Source organism: Puma concolor, chromosome B4, assembly GCF_028749965.1.
Source record: "Puma concolor isolate L17-30 chromosome B4, mPumCon1.1.hap2, whole genome shotgun sequence".
Taxonomy (NCBI): domain Eukaryota; kingdom Metazoa; phylum Chordata; class Mammalia; order Carnivora; family Felidae; genus Puma; species Puma concolor.
This window is the reverse complement of record NC_141673.1, coordinates 56,288,337-56,309,897: the sequence shown is the minus strand read 5'-3', so window position 1 is coordinate 56,309,897 and position 21,561 is coordinate 56,288,337.

Genomic DNA, 21,561 nt, shown 5'->3' with positions numbered 1-21,561 from the left:
CCTACAAAGCAACAACATTGGCTCTGAAGCTGGACCACCTGGTCTGGAATCTGGCAATACTACTTGCTAGCTGTGACTTTGAGTAAATTAACGGTAATTAAGAAACTCAATTTACCATGAAGTAATTGATATATGACTTATCGAAATAAAAACTATAGTCTAACTTTATTTCCTTATTGCTATAGCCTGTGAATATTTATATAACTTTTTTGTCTTCTGCCTAAGTATTAACTGACATTACTGTGTAAGATGTACTGTGATACATAATTTTATGATATGAAGAATATTGAGTAGAGATCCTGTCAGAAGTATGAGCAGTAACTTATAATACATTGTGGATGGGTGAATATATTTTGGACAGAACATAGAATGGTTGTATTAAATTAGGCAGAAACAGTTTTAATTATGCAAAGATGTGTGAATATGGATGTTGGGCAGCCAAAGTGGTAAACTGCATCGGGAAATTTTACAAGTGATGTTGGCCAGTAACTGGGCACTGTGGTCTTCTTCCTTCAGTCCTTGGCATCCAGCTTATCGCTATGTGACTAAAACTAAGCCAGTCATGTGGTATCACTTGGAACAGTGAGCCTAGAGTGAATATCCAACTCTGACTCTGGTGTTAGTAACCCAAATAGCAATGGCAGTTTAGCATTCATTCCACCAGTCATGACTTTGACTGCCAGAATTTGGAATACACTGAAAGTGGTGACCCTAGAATCAAAAGCCCTTTGGTGCTGTATTAAGTATCTCATGAAGGTGATTACCCAGCTGTGGCAATCTTTTGTGCCCCATCATAAAAATTGTGTTCTGGAGGTCTTTGGAAGACTTTATTAGGTCCTCAGTTTTTCTCTCTTTCTTTTCATCTGTGAACTTCATGTTATACCTCCAACAATCCATCTTTTAACTATATTAATTGGAATTTATTTCTGTAATTTGCAACTAAGAACCAGGATGACACACTGCATCGAGTAAGAGTAATGTTAGTGGGTTGGTTGCAGGTTGCAGATAAATTTGAAAGTTGCAAAATAACAAAATTGACTATGCAGGAATAAAAGTTACTAGGTCAGTGTTTCCTAACAAGCAAGATAATATTAATGTAGACGTAAACTCAAACACATATGTAAATAGTTTAAGGTCATTTTTTAAATTAAGACTTTTTTTAGACATACAGAGTGTAAAGATTTACATAGAAATGTTATAATTCATAGCATTTAGTACAATTCTAAAATTTACACAGTGTTATAAAGATGAGGAAATGTCTTTTCTAAACATAATGTGACTAAAAGTAACATATTTGCTTTCTCCAAAACTATAATTTGGAAACTTGTAAATGACTTCTTTCTTCCTTCTTACTCTTCTTTGCCTCTGATATCTGATATAAATCCCACAGACTTTATGGCCAGTCTTTTCTACCTGGTACATTGAATGGTTTTCTTTTTCCGATGATGGTCCAAAATTACTAATATTCTTGGGGACTTATCAATTTGGTAATAGCATGCAGTGTAAACCAGTAAAATAAGGATAAACTTGATCCACTTTAACTTTTCTGGGAGTGCTCAGCATCTTCACACTCAGGCAAAGATCTGGTTGTCAGTGCTCACAGTAATTGCATAAATGTGCATTCAGATTAACAGGTTTGTGATGTCAGAACCAATTTTCCTTTACACTCTGAGCAACCTTTATGTGGCTTCTATTTCTATTCTGTTTATCTTTTTAAAATGTATTTATTTTTGAGAGACAGACGGAGTGAGAGCAGGGGAGGGGCAGAGAGAGAGGGAGACACAGAATCTGAAGCAGGCTCCAGGAGCCTGACGCCTGGCCCGAACCCACAAACGGCGAGATCATGACCTGAGCCAAAGTCAGAAGCTCAACCGACTGAGCTACCCAGGTGCCCCATCTGTTTAACTGAGATGCATTCTGTGTTATCCCAATCCCATAATTCTGTTGTTTTGTTTTTTAATTTTAAGATGTCTTTTTATTGTATTGTATTGTAGTATAATTAACATACAATGTTATACTAGTTTCAGGTACAACATATTGATTCAATTCTATACAATACTCAGTGCTCATCATAAGTATAGTCACCATCTGTCACCATACAGCCGCATTATTACAATATTACTGACTATATTCCCTGTGCTGTACTTTTCATCCCCATGACTTATTTATTTTATAACTGTAAGTTTGTCCTTTCTAATCCCTTTTTCTATTTCACTCCCCTACACTCCCCCACCTCTGCTCTGGCAACCATCAATTAATTCTGTGTATTTAAGAGTTTGTTATTAGGTTTGTTTGTTTTGTTTTTTAGATTCCATATGTGAAGGAAATTATATGGTATTTGTTTTTCTCTGATTTATTTTACTTAGCATAATACTTTCTAGGTCCATCTGTGCTATCACAAATGGCAAGATCTCATTCTTTTTTATGGCTCACTAATATTCCATTGTATATATACCACTTCTTTGTCCATTCATCTATTGATGGACACTTGGATTGCTTACCCATCTTGTCTATTGTAAAGAATGCTGCAATAAACATGGGGTACATATATTTTTTGAATTAACATTTTTGTTTTCTTTAGATAAATACCCAGTAGTGGGACTACTAAGTCATATGGTATTCTGTTTTTAATTTGGGGGGTAATCCTCCATACTGTTTTCCACAATGGCTGCACCAATTTACATTTCCACCAATAGTGCATGAGGCTTCTATTTTTTCCACATCCTCACTAGTACTTGTTATTTCTTGCTTTTTTGATTCTAGCCATTGTGACAGGTATAAGGTGATGTCTCATTGTGGTTTTGATTTGCATTTCCCTGCCTAATAGTGATGTTGAGCATCTATTCATGGGTCTGTTGGCCATCTGTATGTCTTCTATGGAAAAAGGTTGTTCAGGTTCTCTGCCCATTTTTAAATAGATTATTTGGGTTATTTTGGTGTTGAGTCATATAAATTCTTTTATATATTTTGGATGTTAACCTTTCATTGGATATACCATTTTCAAATATCTTCTCCCATTCGTTAAGATGCCTTCTTGTTTTATTGATGGTTTCCTTAGCTGTGCAAAAAAAAAAAAAAAAAAAAAAAAAAAAAAAAACTTTATATTTTCATATACTACCAATAGCTTATTTTTGCTTTTGTTTCCTTCAGCTGAGGAAGGAATGATGCGTAGGCTGATGTCAAAGATATTACTACTTAAAATGACCTTTAAAAGTCTTTTTTTTAAAGAACAGTTTAAGGCTCATAGCAAAATTAAGGGGAAGGTATAGAGATTTCACACACACACCTGCCCACACCCATGCATAACCTTCTCCACTATCAACAACCCACTAGAGTAGTACTTTTATTACAGTTGATGAACCTGAATTGATCACATCATGATCACCCAAATTCCATATTTACATTAGGATTCAGTCTTGGTGTTCTCATTCGATCTATTTGGACAAGTGTATAATGATTGTATTCTCCAACATATTATTATAAGAGTAATTTCACTGCCCTAAAAATACCCTCTGACCTGCCTATTTGTCCCTCTTTACCCTCAGATTCCTAGCAACTACTGATCTTTTTACTGTCTCCATAGTTTTGCCCTTTCCAAAATATCATATGGTTGGAATCATACAGTATATAGCCCTTACAGATTAGATTCTTTCATGTAGTAATGCAGTAAATATGTCTTTCCTCTTCCTCCCTGTATTTTCATGCTTTGACAACTCTTTTCTTTTTGGCACTAAATGATATTCTGTTGTCTGGATGTGCCATGTTTACATATCCCTTCATCTACTGCAGGACATCTTGGTCTCTGCTCGATTTTGGCAAATAAAAATAAAGATGCCATAAACCTTCATATGAATATAAGTTTTCAACATCTTTGGGTAAATACTAAGGAGCACAGTTACTTGAATTCGTGGTAAGAGTATGTTTAGTTTTGTGAGAAACTTCAAATTGTCTTCCAAAGTGGCTCTACCATTTTGCATTTCTACCACAATGAATTCTGATAGAGATTCTGTTGCTCCACATCCTCACCATCATTTGCTGTTGTCAGTGTTCTTTTTTGGCCATTTTAATAGGTGTAAAATCGTAGCTCATTATTGTTTTAATTTGCTTTTCCCTGATGACGTATGATGGGGAGCATCTTTTCATTTGCTTATTTGCCATTGTATATCTTCTTTGATGAAGTACCTTTTAAGGTCTTTGGCCATTTGTTAATCAGAGTCTTTGTTTTCTGTTTATTGATTTTAAGAGTTCTTTGCATATTTTGGGTAACAGTCCTTTATCAAATGCATTCTTTGTAAGTATTTTCTCCAAATCTAGAAGTTGTTTTTTCATAAACTTCATATTGTCTCATTTTTGTCTCATTTTTAAATTTTTTAGAGTTTATTTATTTGTTTAGAGAGAGAGACAACATGAGTTGGGGAGAGGCAGAGAGAGAGAGGGAGAGACAGAGAAAATCCCAAGCAGGGTTCACACTGTTAGCACAGAACCTGGTGCAGAGCTCAGATTCATGACACTGTGAGATCATTACCTGAGCCTAAAATGAGAGTTGGACACTTAACTGAGCCACTCAGGTGCCCCTTGATATTGTCTTTCACAGAGCAGTTTTTTAATTGTTATGAAGTCCATCTTATCAACTGTTTCTTTCATGGATTATGCCTTTGCTGCTCTATCTAAAAAGGCATTACCATACCCAAAGGCATCTAAGTTTTCTCCTATGTTAACTAATTTTAATTACTTTTTACAAAGGGTGTAAGGTCTTTGTCTAGATTTTTTTTTTTCATGTAGTTGTTTCAGCAGCATTTGTTGAAAAGATTACCTTTGATCCACTTTATTGCCCTAGTTCCTTTGTCAAAGATGGGTTGACTATATTTATATTGGTCTACTTATTGGACCTCTATTTGTTCCTTTGATCTATTTCTCTAAATTTTTGCCATTACCACACTATATTGATTACTGTAGCCTTATATAGTTGGCTTGAAGTCAGGTACTGCTTGCCTTCAACTTCATTTTTCTCCTTTACTATTATATTGTTTATTTTGGGTCTTTTTCCTCTCCATATAAACTCCATAATTAAATTGTTGATATCCTTAAAATAATTTGCTATGATTTTGATTGAGAATACAGTGAATATATACATTAGGTTGGAAAGAACTGACATCTTGACAACATTGCATTTTCCTATCCATGAACATGGAATATCTCTGCATTTATTTAGTTCTTTGATTTCATTCTTGCGAGTTTTGTAGTTTTCACCATATAGGTCTTGTACATACTTTGTTAGATTTATGTGTACTTCATTTTGAGGGGTGCTAATGTAAATGGTGATGTATTTTTAATTTCAAATTCTATTTGTTTGTTGCTGGTGGTTTACTTTTGTATATCAATCTTTACTTTTGTATATCAATCTTATATTTTGTATCCTTGATGTAATCATTCATTAGTTCCTAGAGTTTTACTGTTTCTTTTGGACTTTTCTCTATAGGCAAACATGTCTTCTATGAAGAAAGACAGTTTTATTTCTTTCTTCTCAATTTATGTACATTTTATTTTGTTTTTTTCCTTTATTGCATTAGCTAGAAATTCCAGGACAGTGCTGTAAAAGGAGGAGTGAGACATTTTTGCTATGTACCTGATTTTAGTGGGAAGGCTTTGTTTCTCACCATTAACTATAATATTACTGGTAGGCTTTTTGTGACTATTCTTTATCAGGTTGAGGGAGTTTCTTCTATTCCCATTTTAATGTGAGTTTTTCTCGTAAATGGGTGTTGGATTTTGTCAAATAACTTTTCTACATCAATTGATTTTTTGTTTTAGTCTGTTAATGTAATAGATTACATTAATTAATTTCTGGTTGTTGAACCAGGCTTACATGCCTGGGATGAATCCCATTTGGTCATGGTGTATAATTCTTCTTAAACATTGTTGAATTTAGTTTGCTAAGTATTTTGTTAAAATTTGTCTATCTATGTTCATGAGTAATGTTGAACTATAACTTTCTTTTAGTGTAATGCCTGGCTGGCCTCATAGAATAAGTTAGTAAATATATATCTTTTGTTTCTATTCTCTAAAAGAGACTGTAGAGAAATGGTACAATTTTTTCATTAAATGTTTGGTTGAATTTTCCAGGAAACCTATCTGGGCCTAATATTTTCTGTTTTGGAAGGTTAACAATTATTTGTTAAATTTCTTTCATAGGTTGACAGCTATTCAGTCTATTTATTCTTGTGTGAGTTTTGCAGAATTTGTCTTTCAAGTAAATGATCCACATGATCTGATTTTCAAAACTGTGGGCATAAAGTTGTTCATGGTATTTTTTTCTATTCTTTAATATTTAAAAGATCTGTAGGAATGTTCCTTCTTTCATTTTTAATATTAGTAGTTTATTTCCTCTCTTTTTTTCTTATATAATCTGGTTAAAACCTTATCAATTTTATTGATTATTTAAAAACCATTGTATTTTGGGTTTGTTTATTTTCTCTGTTGATTTCCTATTTTAAATTTCATTGATTTATACTCTAATATTTTTTTCTTCTGCTTACTTTGGATTGAATTTGCTCTTCTTTTCAAGTTTTCTATTTTAGAAACATAGGTTATTGATTTTATATCTTTCCTCTTTTCTAATATATGCATTCAAAACTATACATTTCTAAGCAGTGCTTTCATTGCATTCCAAAAATTTTTGTAAGTTGTGTTTTTGTTTTCATAGAGTTCAAAATATTCCTTTTAGTCTCCCTTGAAATTTCTAGTTTAACCCCTATGTTATTTAGAAATGTGTTGTTTAATTTCCAACTATTTAGGATTCTCCTCTTTTGTTTCTGTTATTGATTTTTAGTTTAATTCCATAGGGGTCTGAGATTTTTTTGATGTTTGTTTTACTTTTGGTTTTTTTGTTTGCTTGTTTGCTGTGGGTTTTGGGGGGCATTTATTTTGTTTGGTATTTTCTGAGCTTCCTGGAACATGGTTCAGTATCAGACATTAATTTGGTAAAATTCTCAGTTATTATTGTTTGAAATATCTTTTCATTCCTTTTTCTCTTTCTTCTCCTTCTGGCATTCCCATTACTTGTATGTTACACCTTTTGTAGTTATCCCACAGTCATTTGATATTCTGTTCTGGGTTTTTTGTTTTGTTTTGTTTTTTTGGTTTGTTTAGTCTTTTTCTCTTTTCTCTTTGGTTTTAGAAGATTCTATTGATGTATCCTGTATCTCACATTCCTTTCTCATATTCTTTTTCCCATCAAAGACTTTTTTTCATTTCTGTAACATGTTTTTTTAATCTGTCACATTTCTTTTTGGTTCTTAGAGTTTCCATCTGCTGCTTACATTGCCCATTTGTTCTTGCATGCTGTGTACTTTTTCCATGATAGCCCTTGGGATATTAGTCACAGTTTAAAATTTCCACCCTGACATGTCTGGTTCCGATGCTCGCTCTGTCTCTTCAAAGTGTGTCTTTTGCCTTTTGGTATGCCTTGTCATTTTTCCTGATAGCCAGATAAGATGGACTGCTGTAAATACGGCTTAGTAATGTAGTAGGAAGATGCAGGAGAGGGAAGCATTTTATAGTCCTGTGGTTATGTGTCCAGTGAGCTTGTGCCCCTGGATGGTGAATTTCCCAGGTATTTCTCAGTTTTTTTCTCCCCATTAGGTGGCTAGAGTGGGCTGAATTTAGGTATTTCCTTTCCCTCAGGTCAACTAGGCTCTGATATTATGGTAGGTTAGATTCTAGTTAACTAGTTTCCACTAAGGTGGGGCCTTCTAAAGAGTAGTGTGTTTCAAAACCATTTCTTGCCCCTCCTACTGGAAGCACAAGGGGATTTTTCTCCAATATTTACTATGGGAACCTAGTTGAGCTCTTGGGGTAAATCTCACAGTATTTTGGGGATCCCTCTGTGACTGGGTCCCCCTGCACTTGTTAATTTTCAGTGCTGTCTTCACTGAGCCTCCAGCAATTTTCCAATTACAGTTTAGATTTTCCTACTCCAGCACTGGTTTTTCTGGTGTTTTCTGCTTGTGAGCGTCTGCTCCAGTAAGCTGTGACTGCCTCTATTTGCCTATCTATCTCTTCAATTCTGGGGACAGTGACTTGCCCTCTGTTTTCCCTTCTCTTAGGAATCCAAGAGGAGATATTGATTTTTCAGTATGTTTAGTGTTTTACTTGCTTTTAGGATGGAGCAGTGACTTCCAAAACTCATACATGTTAAACTAGAAAGTTATATAAATTTTTAAGAATTCACATAACTTCAATTATTGGATAATTGTCAGTCCCTTCGCTACATTACCTTATGTCAGGATGACCTCTGGAAATCTAGATAAAGCAATTGTTATCAAGCCAGTGAAAAATGATCTGTCTTTTACCAATAAGTTTATTATCATAATGTCTTTTTAATTTTTTCCTGTTATTATCTGTAAAGCAATAAAATGTTAAAGGAATATAACAGTTGGTAAGGGAAGAAAGTGAAATTAAGAACAGAAATTAGATTTCCTATGAGACAAGAAGTTTTGAGATAATTTTCCTTATCTTTATCTTTGATTGACTGACATATGGGTTGGGAGGAAAAACACTTTTGATACTTAGTTATGGGGAAAATAAAGAAATCATGTACTTATTTTTGTGATTTCATATATTATTTATAACTATATCAGTTAATAAAAATTATCATACACTGGTAATATGAATGTATTATATACTATAATAGATTTTTTTAATGTTTATTCATTTTTTTTTCGATAGAGAGAGACAGAGCATGAGTGGGGGAGGGGCAAAGAGAGAGGGGGACACAGAATCTGAAGCAGGCTCCAGGCTCTGAGCTGTCAGCACAGAGCCAGATACAGGGCTCAACTCACGGGCCACAAGATCATGACCTGAACTGAAGTCAGATGCTTAACCAACTGAGCTACCCAGGCGCCCGCCATAATAGATACTGACTAAAATATTTTATAACACAAATTTAAATACTCAATAAGTGATAATTAAAATGCTTTTTAGAATTTCTCAACAGCAGATTTTAGAAAATTATATTTATTGCCATAACAATTATATACTTTTAAAATAAGCTCTCCTTTATTAAAGAGGAGAGGAAAATGGTCTGATATATTCAATGTGCTATAATCCAGTTCTTATTGAAAATATTTAATTTACAGAATCAGCAAAATATGCTTGCTTAAAAAAATCCATTGTCATATGCTAGCCTATTTTCAGAAAAATTCTGGGACACTGTTAACAATAATTCAGAACTCTCATTATAAGAATAATCATCATCAAACGTTATGTACCATCTTCCATAATTACATATACACTTCAGTCTAGACAGTTTATCTATTTCTCTTATAACCAGATTTGTATTACAAGACAAATAGATGATGTCTGTAAAAACAATTTTCTGTTTCCATATGCATTGAAGGACAAAAAGTTTATTCACCGGGGGCGCTTGGGTGGCGCAGTCGGTTAAGCGTCCGACTTCAGCCAGGTCACGATCTCGCGGTCCGTGAGTTTGAGCCCCGCGTCAGGGTCTGGGCTGATGGCTGGGAGCCTGAAGCCTGTTTCCGATTCTGTGTCTCCCTCTCTCTCTGCCCCTCCCCCATTCATGCTCTGTCTCTCTCTGTCCCAAAAATAAATAAACGTTGAAAAAAAAAATTTAAAAAAAGTTTATTCACCGGAAGTTTTAAAATACAATTATGATTCATTTCTTTCAAACAAATAATCACTTTTGATATATTTCAATTTTGAATTTGTTGCCCTTTTTCTATTTTCAGTAGGATTCTAATCATGCTTACATTTGCATAATATCTGTAGCAGTATGTACCATTACATCTGTAATTGTTACACATTATAAGAATGATCTGGGTTTTTTTAAGTTTTTTTTTAAGTTATCTCTACACCTAATGTGGGGCTCAAACAAACCCTGGAGTCAAGAGTCATATGCTTCACCAACTGAGCCAGCCAGGTACCTGAAGCATGATCTGTTTTAAACTAATCTCTTTTTAAACTAATCTCTGTGGATATTAATTATCACTATTACTCTGTGAAAAGTTCTCAACTTATTTTATGAGAAACAAGTGCTCATGTATAAGGAGGCATTTTCCCCCAAATTATCCCTCAGAAATGACGAGGTTACCTGGGGCACCTGGGTGGCTCAGTCAGTTGAGCATCTGACTTTGGCTCAAGTCATGATCTCACGGTTTGTGGGTTCAAGCCCGGCATCGGGCTCTGTGCTGACAGCTCAGAGCCTGGAGCCTGCTTCGGATTCTGTGTCCCTCTCTCTCTCTCTGCTCCTCTCTTGCTCACACACTCTCTCTCTCCCTCTCTCAAAAATAAATAAACATTAAAAAAAAAAGAAATGAAGAGGTTACCTTATTTTTGAAAATTTACCTAGGATCTCATATTATGGGACATTCTTACAATTGTTGATTTAAAACCTTATAATACTGAAAAAAACAAGATACTATCTCAATTAATTCTAGTTTTAGGTTTTTAGGTTACTAGATTGAGTGAGTTATAAAGGAACAAAAGATAACTAATATCAGTCTAATAAATATTACTGAGACTTTTTAAAATATATATAAGTAGAATCCTGAAAACACTTCAGAATATTAGCCACCTCTTCTCAGGTGAGCCATTGGCATGAAGAGAATTGACCATAATTATGAATATGAAAACAGTGAGTTGTGTTAAGGATGTTCATTACTATGGATAAAACAGAATTGCTGAAAGGAGAGGAACAGTTTAATGATGCTATTCAAAAAAGAAGAGGTGGGAGAGAGAGAGTTAGTTAGTATATATCCCTTTTCATATTTTGTCATATTCTCCATGAGACTCCTACCGGAAAACCTGAGAGTAAGAGGGTATGAATCTAGCCCTAACATTATAGAAGAAAGTACAGGAATCTAGGAGGGTGAATATAGAGCAGAAAAACAAACGATAAATACCCCATTATGGCATGTAGCAACGGTATAGTCAATTGTATCTCATGCTACATGAAATGACAGAATACAAAAGAATGTACTCAGACCTAAATGAGCCATGTATGAACTTTGATTCACATTGGTATAGCAGTCCCCATTCAACTGTCTGATGAATCTTGTTGAGTCATAATTATAACGTGGCAGTAAAATTGCCATGCCACCCTTTATGCAAATACTAAGATAATGGAAATGATTTCCTAGAAGTTAGACATAATGATGCCTTGCAATTATTCCTCTGTATACATGAAGTGTTGATGTAAATATTTTTATAATTTTATAAGAAAACAATAGAGATTTTAAAAATTGCTATTTGCTTAGCACTTCCTTGAAATTTTAGGATATTGGAATTGTCCTAAGGTAGGTGGTAAGATGATCCCCCACCCCGTCTTTTTTGTAGAAATACCTTATAACAATTTACTAGACAAATATGGACAGATATTATATACCAAGCCATTAGCTAATGGCTTGGTATATAATTAGCCATTTTTATAAGACAGCACCTTTCATTTGTCAACTCTGATTTTTCCAGCATTAGCAACACAATAATTTATATATCATAAGTGCCTAATAATATCATTAAGTAAACAAATGCATAGATAAATATGCTGTCTGACTTTTCTAAAACTAAACATATTTGAAAGTTTCTGAAGAATAAATATTTCTATGCAACTAGGTGAGAGAGACTTAAGTATAAAAGTAACATGTAGGGGCTCCTGGGTGGTTCAGTTGGTTAAGCATCTGACTTTGGCTCAGGTCATGATCTCGCGGTCCATGAGTTTGAGCTGCGCGTCAGGCTCTGTGCTGACAGCTCAGAGCCTGTAACCTGTTTCAGATTCTGTGCCTCCCTCTCTCTCTGACCCTCCCCCATTTATGTTCTGTCTCTGTCTCAAAAATAAATAAACATTAAAAAATTTTAATGAGTAATATGTATAAAGTAGAATAAAATTTTAGTTATCCTATGCTGCTCTTACCCAGGACCAGGTATGTCCTCAGATTTTATTAGATAACCCGTCATACTAATTTTGTGTGTGGAGAGACAGAGTTTGCTCTAAGCACATATACTGACTGCTAACGCAGCTACAATGTTGGTCATGTCACCTATTTGCATATTAATCCATTTATTAGTTTTATATATCTCATCTTCTAAAAGTTATTATATTTCTCACATATTTCCTCTTAAAGACAGCATATTTTTAGAGCAACATAATATTATTCATGTACCTACTTGCTGAATGTATTTGAATCTATATTCCTAAGTGCATTAGGCATTTATTGCTATGTAATGTTACTCTAAATGTTAATGGCTTAAACAAAAACCACAGATTTGACTAATATCAGGGAAGGTGGTGAAAGAGAAAGCACCAGGAAGTCACCTCTCCACCAACACAATTATACTAGCAGAAACAGTCTGAAGTAACTACTTTTAACTCAGGAGTTTATGTGAACATTTCAGTCTCCAAGGGAGAGCTTGGATGGTTAATTTCTGTCAATTTTATTAATCAGTGTGATGTCAGCTATTTATATCCCACCTCTCTCAGCTATATATCAGGACATGGGGATGTTAGCCATAGATTGATTGTGCATTACTACTTCTGATTGCAGAGGTGTATACAAAGAGATGGGTTTGTCATTCCTGCAATCCTACCACCTGAAGCAGCTTCCAGGAGATTTAAGTTACTGCACCTATTTTTCTGGATATTCCAGCACACTGTCATATATTGGAAAATTTGGAAAGACTACACATGCCTGTGAAAAGATGCAAGCTCAGAAAAGACCTGAAAAGATCTTAAACTTTCACCTCAGGCTGATGCTTAGCACACAGATATCCTAAAATAATAGAACAAAATAATAAGTAAGCAAACCATGGTAAAAGAGAGTGTCTGATTTCCAGATTTACCATGAGATTTGTGTATCCAGTTTTCAATGAAAAATAATGAAGCACACAAAGAAAAAGGGAAGAATAACCCATTCAAAGGAACAAAACAAATCAGCAGAGAATGTCACTAACAAAGCACAGAACTTGGACTTACCAGACAGAGTGTAAACCAACTATATTAAATATGACCAATGAGATAAACAAAGACATGGGGACATGGACTGGATGACTAGACTTGACACTATTGCATCTATCCATCATTGCATGTAGACAGTTGCATGTAGAATGGGGTATGATGTTAGGCAGAACAGCTCACTTAACCCAAGGACAACTCCCAGATAGGATTGAAACTTGAGGGCTGTTAGAATATAGCATTTCTAACATTTAGAAAAATAATTACTTCAGTCAAAAGGAATAAGACTGTGTATCAAGTAGAGGCAAAACTATCTCTACTCACAGATTACATGATTGTATACATGGAACATCCCAAAAACTTACAAGAGAGCTAATAGAGCTAATATATAAATTCATCAAAGTTGCAGTGTGAAAAGTCATTTGTTTCCAAACATCCACAATAAATAATCCAAAATAGAAATTCAAAAAGAAATTCTATTTACATTAGCACCGAAAAGAATTAAATAATTATAAAGAAATAAAACCATGGAAGTGAAAGAAGTGTATATTGAAAACTACAAAATATTCCTGAAAGTGCATATAGAGAAGACTTATAAGGAAGACTTATTAAATAGAAAGACACTTCTGTTTAGGATTGGAAGAGTTCATATTTTTTTTAACGTTTATTTATTTTTGAGGCAGAGAGAGACAGAGCATGAACAGGGGAGGAGCAGAGAGAGAGGGAGACACAGAATCGGAAACAGGCTCCAGGCTCTGAGCTGTCAGCACAGAGCCCGACGCGGGGCTTGAACTCACGGACCATGAGATCATGACCTGAGCCGAAGTTGGACGCTTAACTCACCAAGCCACTCAGGCGTCCCAAGAGTTCATATTTTTAAGAAGTCAGCACTACCCAAAGTGACTTACAGATTTAATATAGTTCCTATCAAAATTCTCACATCTTTGTTTTTGAAAGAAACCAAGGAAAAACCAGTCCCCAAATACATGTGGAATTACAAGTGGCCCTCATTAGCTAAAACAATCTGGAAAAAGAAGAAGACATTGGAGGACTCACACTTCACAATTTCAAAAATTATGACATATTTATGATGATTTTCAAGCATGGTACTGGAATAAAGATAGACATATGAACCAATGGAGTAAACTAGAGAGCCCTGAGTAAACCCTCACATAACGGCCAATTGTTTTTTTATAAGAGCATGAAGACCATTCATTGGTGAAGAACAGTTATTTCACAAATGGTGCTGGCAAAACTAGACATCTGCATGCAAAAGAGTAAAGTTTAACCTTACCTATACCAAATACAAAAATTAAGTTAATACCTAGATGTAAGTGGTGAAACAGTAAAACCTCTAGAAGAAAATATTGGCGAATATCTTCATGATATTTAATTTCGCAATGTCTTCATGGAGATGAAGCACAGTCAACAACAACAAAGAAATAGATAAACTGAGCTTTGTCACAATTAACATTTCTGCATCAAAGATTTCTCTCAAGAAAGCAAAAGGACAATCTAATGATTAAGAGAAAATATTTTCAGATCAAATAAAAATCAGATCAAAAAAATATTTCAGATCAAATAATACCAGAATATATAAAAAGTCCCTAAAACTCAAAGATAAAAGACAAACAACCCAAAAAGAAATGGACAAAAGACTTAGGAGACATTTCTTCAAAGTTGATATATAAGTGGTTAATATGTACATTAAAAGATACGCAACATCAGTAGTTATAGGGAGATACACATCAAAGCCACAACGGGCTACCACTTCACACTACTAGGATGGCTATAATAAATACATAAATCAGAAACATCAGATAACAAACAAGTATTGGGAAAGATACGGACAAATTAGAGCTCTCGTGTATTGCTGTTGAGAATGTAAAAAGGGCGCAGCCATTGTGGAAAATGGTTTGGTAGTTTCACAATGGATTAAGCATACAAGTACCATATGACCTAGCAACTCCACTTGTAGATATATATCCAAAATAATTGAAAGTATGGACTGGAGTAGATATATGTCACCAATGTCATAGCAGCATATTCACAATATCCAAAGATAGAAACATCAACGGATGGATGGAAAACAAGATGTGGCACACACTCCATCAGAATATTATTCAGCCATAAAAAGTAATAAAATTTTGACATATGCTATAACATGGACTTTGCAAGCTATGTACTTAGTGATAGAAGCCATATCCAGAAGTACCAATATATGATTCTACTTACATAAGGTACCTAGCATAGACATATTCATAGAGACAAAGAGTAGAATCATGGTTACTCAGGATTTGGGGGAGAGGGGCATTTGTGTTTAATGGGTACAAACTCTTTTGGAGGACAATGAAAAAAAAATTGGGGGTACAAATAATGGTGATGGTTGTACAACATTGTGAATGTATATAATGCTGCTCAGTTGTACGCTTGTAAATGGTTAAAATGGTAAACATTATGTAAATTTTATCACAATAAAACAACACAAACAACACATATTTATTATCTCCCAGTCTTTGTGGGTCAGGACTCCTGGCCCAGGAAGCTAGGGCTTCTACTTCAGAGTCTTTCACAGGACTACAGTCATCTGAAAGTTCTACTGGAGAATAATCTGATTTCATATTCACACATGTGGCTGTTAGCTAGTTTAGTTATTTGAGGGTTGTTGGATTGAGAGGCTTAGTTCTTCACTGGCCAGTGGTTCATGATTATTTCCTTGCCACATGGGCTTTTTCAACAAGGCCAACTGCTTTATTAGAGCCAGAAAGAAAGGGAGAGTATGCTAGAAAAACAGCAGTCAAAATCCTTTGTAACCTAATCACAGGAGTGATATCTCATCATCTTTGTCATATTATTTTGGTTAAGAGGAAATGACTAAGTCCAGCCCACAGTCAGAGAGAGGGAATTACACAACCCAGCAGGCAGGAGTCACTGGGGGCTGAGAAGTCAGCTTGCTATAATAAGATTATATCAAATGATACCGCAACAGTTGAATAAAAATTATTAATATCCCACTATTGTATCACCATATAGAAGCACATCAAATGCTTCTGAATATTTAGCCACAAGTAGCCAAAGATTTGGATGATAGACTTGAATATTCACCTTCATTCTGTTTTCTTCTGGTACCATAAAACACAGCCACAAAGATAAATATACTTACTTTGATAGTTCCACCATTTCTGTTTGAAATATGAGAGCATTTTGCATGTCAGCTTAGATAAATGACATTTTTTGAAAGATGTTTAAACTATCTGGCCTTCTGAGAATCAGATTGCTTTATTATTGAACATCAATACCTTTCTTCCAACAATTTGACATGCCATTAATTGTGACTGTAAATCTGTGCGAGATCCTTGTAGAATTGTAATTGATGCCCAATGAAATCTAGCTAGTATCTTAAATTGTTTATCAATAAAGTTAATTATGTCTTTGAGTAATATATAAATATATATGAATGTGTATATACATATATATGTATATATAATTTGTGCATATTGACTCAAAATAGATTTAGAAGTAGACAATATTTCTTTAAAAAAAAGTAGTAAATCCTAAAACCCTGCCTTAGTTCTTAATAAAGTAAAACTTCTCATTTTACTTGGTCTCTAAGCTCTGATTAAATTTACTAATTTACTCATATTCCCAGAAGAATGAAAACAGACAGTCTTAACGGCCCACCAAGTACCTATACAGGCTGTAGAATTAATTTATTGAGCGCAAAATGTTGTTTCATTTTCTTTACTAACTGTGACCTTTGGGGCATTTATTTTACTTTGTAGCTCTTATTCTCAGCTTTCTTAGCTGAATTTTGATTGCTGATATTTCCTGCTAGATAAGGAAATCATCCTCATGATTTCTTAGAACAGTGCCCGTTATATCTGTATATAAGTATGACTAGAGACAGAGATATAGAGATGTAGATATGGAGGTATAGAGGAGTTAGTGCTTAAAACAAATATAAAATGTTAAATGTTGCAACAAATATATTTTTATTTGCTGTCTCTCGGCTTCTCATACTGGAAGCTCCAGTTTTGAGCTTGGTCTGCCGACAGGGTGGGGATTCAAAAGGACACGGCAAGTTTGATGCAACACTTGAACTTAGTAACTTCTGGTTTGAAACAGCAACAACAACAACAAAGCATTCTTTCAGGTTAAAATGGTATCTTTTGGATAATCGCTCGATTCAACACTTAAACTTCCTTTCAGGGTTATATCTCTCCTCCTAATCACTCCTCATTTTTTTTTTTTTCTTCCCAGTATAGCTTCTTTAAAATCTCTAACGATAATACGAATCATTACAGTTGTCTCAGGGACAAAATGGTATTTTTCTTTTTTACTGCTCTTCTGATAAGGTAGAGAACTTTCAGGGGCGTCCACATAGTCTCTCTTAATTTTTTTTCCTCATGAGATGGTTCAGGTGTCTATAATGGGAATTCTGCCATTAATGAGTTTGTTCATTCCAGGTATGCATTCAGAAACAAAATGGTAGTGAGTATGCAATATTAATGGTATTCGATGACTTAGCTAATTCAAAGCCTGTGTTTAACAACTTCGAAAAGTTTGGAACTTCCTTTTTATTGCAGAGCCATTCTGGCACTGGTCTTCTGTTTCATGATGGGAAGACTAGGACAAAGACTTATAATACCTAACCGGGAGGATCTCAGGGTCCTGCTTGAGATGACCTAGTCACATTTGTTTTTTTTTTTTTTTTTTCAAGGAATTCCAAATCTATGAAGTGGCCGTGTCATTACAGTTTAGTTCTTAGGGGCACAAACGTTGGGACCAGATTGACTTAAGTAGCATAATGCTCTGTACCTCACAGGTTGGGTAAATTTAGGCAATTACCATTCCAATGAAACCGTTTCTCCTCAGTTAAAGGAGGTCAGGACCAAGGCTTACTTCCCAGGTTTGTTGTGAACATTAAACACAGTGAAGAAGGATGCCTGGCTGGCTCAGTCCTTGGATCATGTGACTTGATCTCAGGGGTGTGAGTTTGAGTCTCACGTTGGACGTCGAGATTACTTAAAAATAAAATCTTTTTTTAAAAAAAAGTTAAGAAACTGGGGTGCCTGGTTGGCTCAGTCGGTAAATCATCCGACTTCAGCTCAGGTCATGAACTCACATTTCATGAGTTTGAGCCCCTTGTCGGGTTCTGTGCTGACAGCCCAGAGCCTGGAGCCTGCTTTGGATTCTGTGTCTCCTTCTCTCTCTGTTCCTCCCCTGCTCGCTCGCTCTCTCTCTCTCTCTCTCAAAAAAAAAAAAAAAAAAAAAAAAGGATTATTTTTTTTTTTAAGTTAACAAGCTATATATCTTAAAGTGAGGATATTAAAGCAAGCCAATTCCTGAGAGGGATAGAACTCCTCTGAGTGTTGATTTTGATTTGAGAATCTTCAGTGACTGTCAAACATCATACTACTCTGTGGTCTAGAGCTTTTTTACCCATATATCCTTCACTTGGGGTCTGACTTCCTTTGAGGTCTGATGATTATCCAAGCTTCTTCAGGGTCTCTCTTGATTTGTTCTCACAAGCATTTTAACCAAACAAAATCCTCACACTTTATTTGGCTTTATATTTGCTTCTCAGGAGGTATGAAGCAAAGGACTTATCATTTGAGTTAACCAGGAAGCTGACTCTGAGATGGAGATTAGCATATAATAAGTTTATCAGGGAGTATTCTTGAAATCTTTATCTGTCAGAAGAATAAAGGGAACATAACTGGGGAGAGGAAGTATTTGAGTTGCATGGCAGTATCATTAAATGAGTTAGCAGACCTCATGAGGAGTTCCATATGTCAGATGGCTCTTTTAAAATGTCCCCGTTTGGGGGCACCTGGGTGGCTTAGTGGGTTAAGCATCTGACTCTTGATTTTGGCTCAGGTCATGATCTTTGGCTCAGGGTCAGTGAGTGCAAGCCCCACTTGGGGCTCTGTGCTTGGCATGGAGCCTGCTTGAGATTCTCTCCCTCTCTCTTTGCCCCTCTCTCATGTGCAGATTTCTCTCCCTGCCTCTCTCAGGGGGAAAAAAAATAGTCCTAGTTTGGGACTAGGTGGCTAGACTTGACATCTTCACATTTGTCAGTCATCAAATGCAGACAGTCCTTGGGAATGGGGTGTGACTTTAGGCAAACAGCTTTCTTTAACCAAGGACAATTCCCAGATGGGGTTGAAACCTGAGGGCTGTTAGAATATAACATTTAAAAACAATTCCTTTGATATTAACAGTGGAAAAAGACTGTGTATCAAAATGGTTTCAAAATGAACTCTTCCCCAAACTCTGGAAATTCACAAAGAACTTGCAACAATGCGAGGAGCACCGATTCAAGAAAACTGGCTAAATCCTGACAAAAACTGTGAACTTTGAGGCATTTTAAATGGTCTTACTTCTATTACTCCCTCCAGCTCCACAGTAGCCTTTAAACCCACAGTCTCACAATCAAAGTAGCAGTGAAAGCCAGCATCCTAGTAGCCACTAGAGAGGCAAAATGAATTTGGAGCTGCTTCTCAAAAACCCATCTCCTAATATTTGTCATTGTTTTATCTGTCTTTCAATTGACTGGAAACCCTCACACATACACAGGACTTACCTTTTATTTGACCTGACTTAGAGCTTGCTCACTTCAAACAGCCTGTCCAACAGGTGTTTGCACAAAACAACCAGCAAACCAGCGATATATATATATATACATATATATATACATATATATGTATGTATATATATATATTACATTTACAATCACAAATACATATATATATATATATATATATTACAATTACATGTAATATATATATATATATTACAATTACACTTGCAAGGGGCAATTATAACAGTTGGGCAAATGACTTAAAAGGAAAATCTAGTGAAGGAGATGTTCACGGCAGGGGTGGGTTGAAAATCTGGGGCATATTCCTGGGAATTTGGAAGGCAACATGCCTGTGCCGGGCTGGTGTGCTCATCCAGGAAAGACCTGAGATGGTTCTACCTCTCTCACGCCTGCCTGGGCTCAAGGCTCTTGAAAGCAGCGGTAAAGACTAAGGTAAAGTTATAAATGCCTACAGGAGCATTGAAAACACAGAGTCCTTTGTCAAAAGCTAGGAGACTTACTGGTTCGAGGCACTCAGGAAGATCTTTGTCAACTTATTAACTGACAACTAGGCTAACTGAGCTGAAACTCCAGTAGCCACAGGTGACAAAGAACATAGACTTTACAAAATTACTTCATAAAAGTTACTAAATAGACAACAGCAACAACAAAGCCTGGGAAGGGATATGAAACTAATTTCCAGAGTTGACATATTATATTGTTTAAAATGAAAAGTTTGCAACAACAAAAATATAAGACATCCAATAAAAAAAAAGAAAATATGACCTCTATGTGGAGTAAAAGAGCAGTTCAATAGACACTGTCCCTCAGGAGTCCCGATTTGGACATTTCTAAACAAAAACTTTGAATCTGCTAATTAAAATAGTTTCAGGAGGATGTTATAGGGGACCCTGAACAGAACAATGTCATCAGGAAAAAACCAATAATATATACATAAAATTTAGAATTTAGTTCATATTAATGTATCAATATTGGTTCATTATTTGTGAAAAATACACCATGATAACATAGGATGTTTTTTTTTTTTTTTGATAACATAGGATGTTAACAGTGCATCAAACTGGGTGTAGGATATATTGGAACTCTCCCTGTCATGGTTGCAATTTTACCTTGAATCTAAAACACTTCTGAAATTTAAAAGTGAATTTAAATATAAACATATTTAATATATATATTGCTGCCAGCAGAAACCGTTAAAATGATTAGTGATTAACATCATTAAGTATTAAATGAATTAAGTATTTATTTCTATTATGTTTCTATTGGCAGTAATAGTCTTCATGGTTTGCTGACTTGAAAATCTCTGATCTCTACCTGTACTTTTATTTAACACATAGTTAGGTTAGGTTTAAGGGTCAGCAATTATTTATATTTTGTGTAAGTTCACTCTTTGTCCAATGGCTATTGCATTAAAGGTAATCCAGATGGATATCCACATCTTACAATGTTATTTGTTGAGGACTTTGGCTCTGCCATTCTTAATTATGTTCTTCTGTACATGGGTTTTTTTTATTATGAATGTGATGTGCAGTCACTTTTTAACAATATTTTTGTGGTGAGATAATTTTATTTATTCTGTTAATATTGCTAATAACATTAATTGATTTTCAGTTTGTTCAATCAGACTTAACGTTTCACGAATTATACTTTCTAAATGTCACTGGCTTCAGTTTGCCATTAATTTTTTTTTTTTTAACATCTCCCATCTTGTGTAATAGTTCCCTGATTTTCTTTTCTTTTATTAATTGTCTGATTTTGGAAAATGACAATATTGTTCTCAAAATTATCTGCTCAGAGATACTTCTTCTTTCTCTATTTTCTGAAAAGTTGTACAGAATTGATGTGATTTCATCCTTACGTGTGTCAGAGAATTTAGCTGTGACATGATTGGGGCTTGGGTTCTTTGTTTGGTTGGTTGATTTTTGTTGTTTTTACTGTTATGGGGAGTTTTTATTGAAATATAATTCATTTTCTAGACATGGGTGATTTG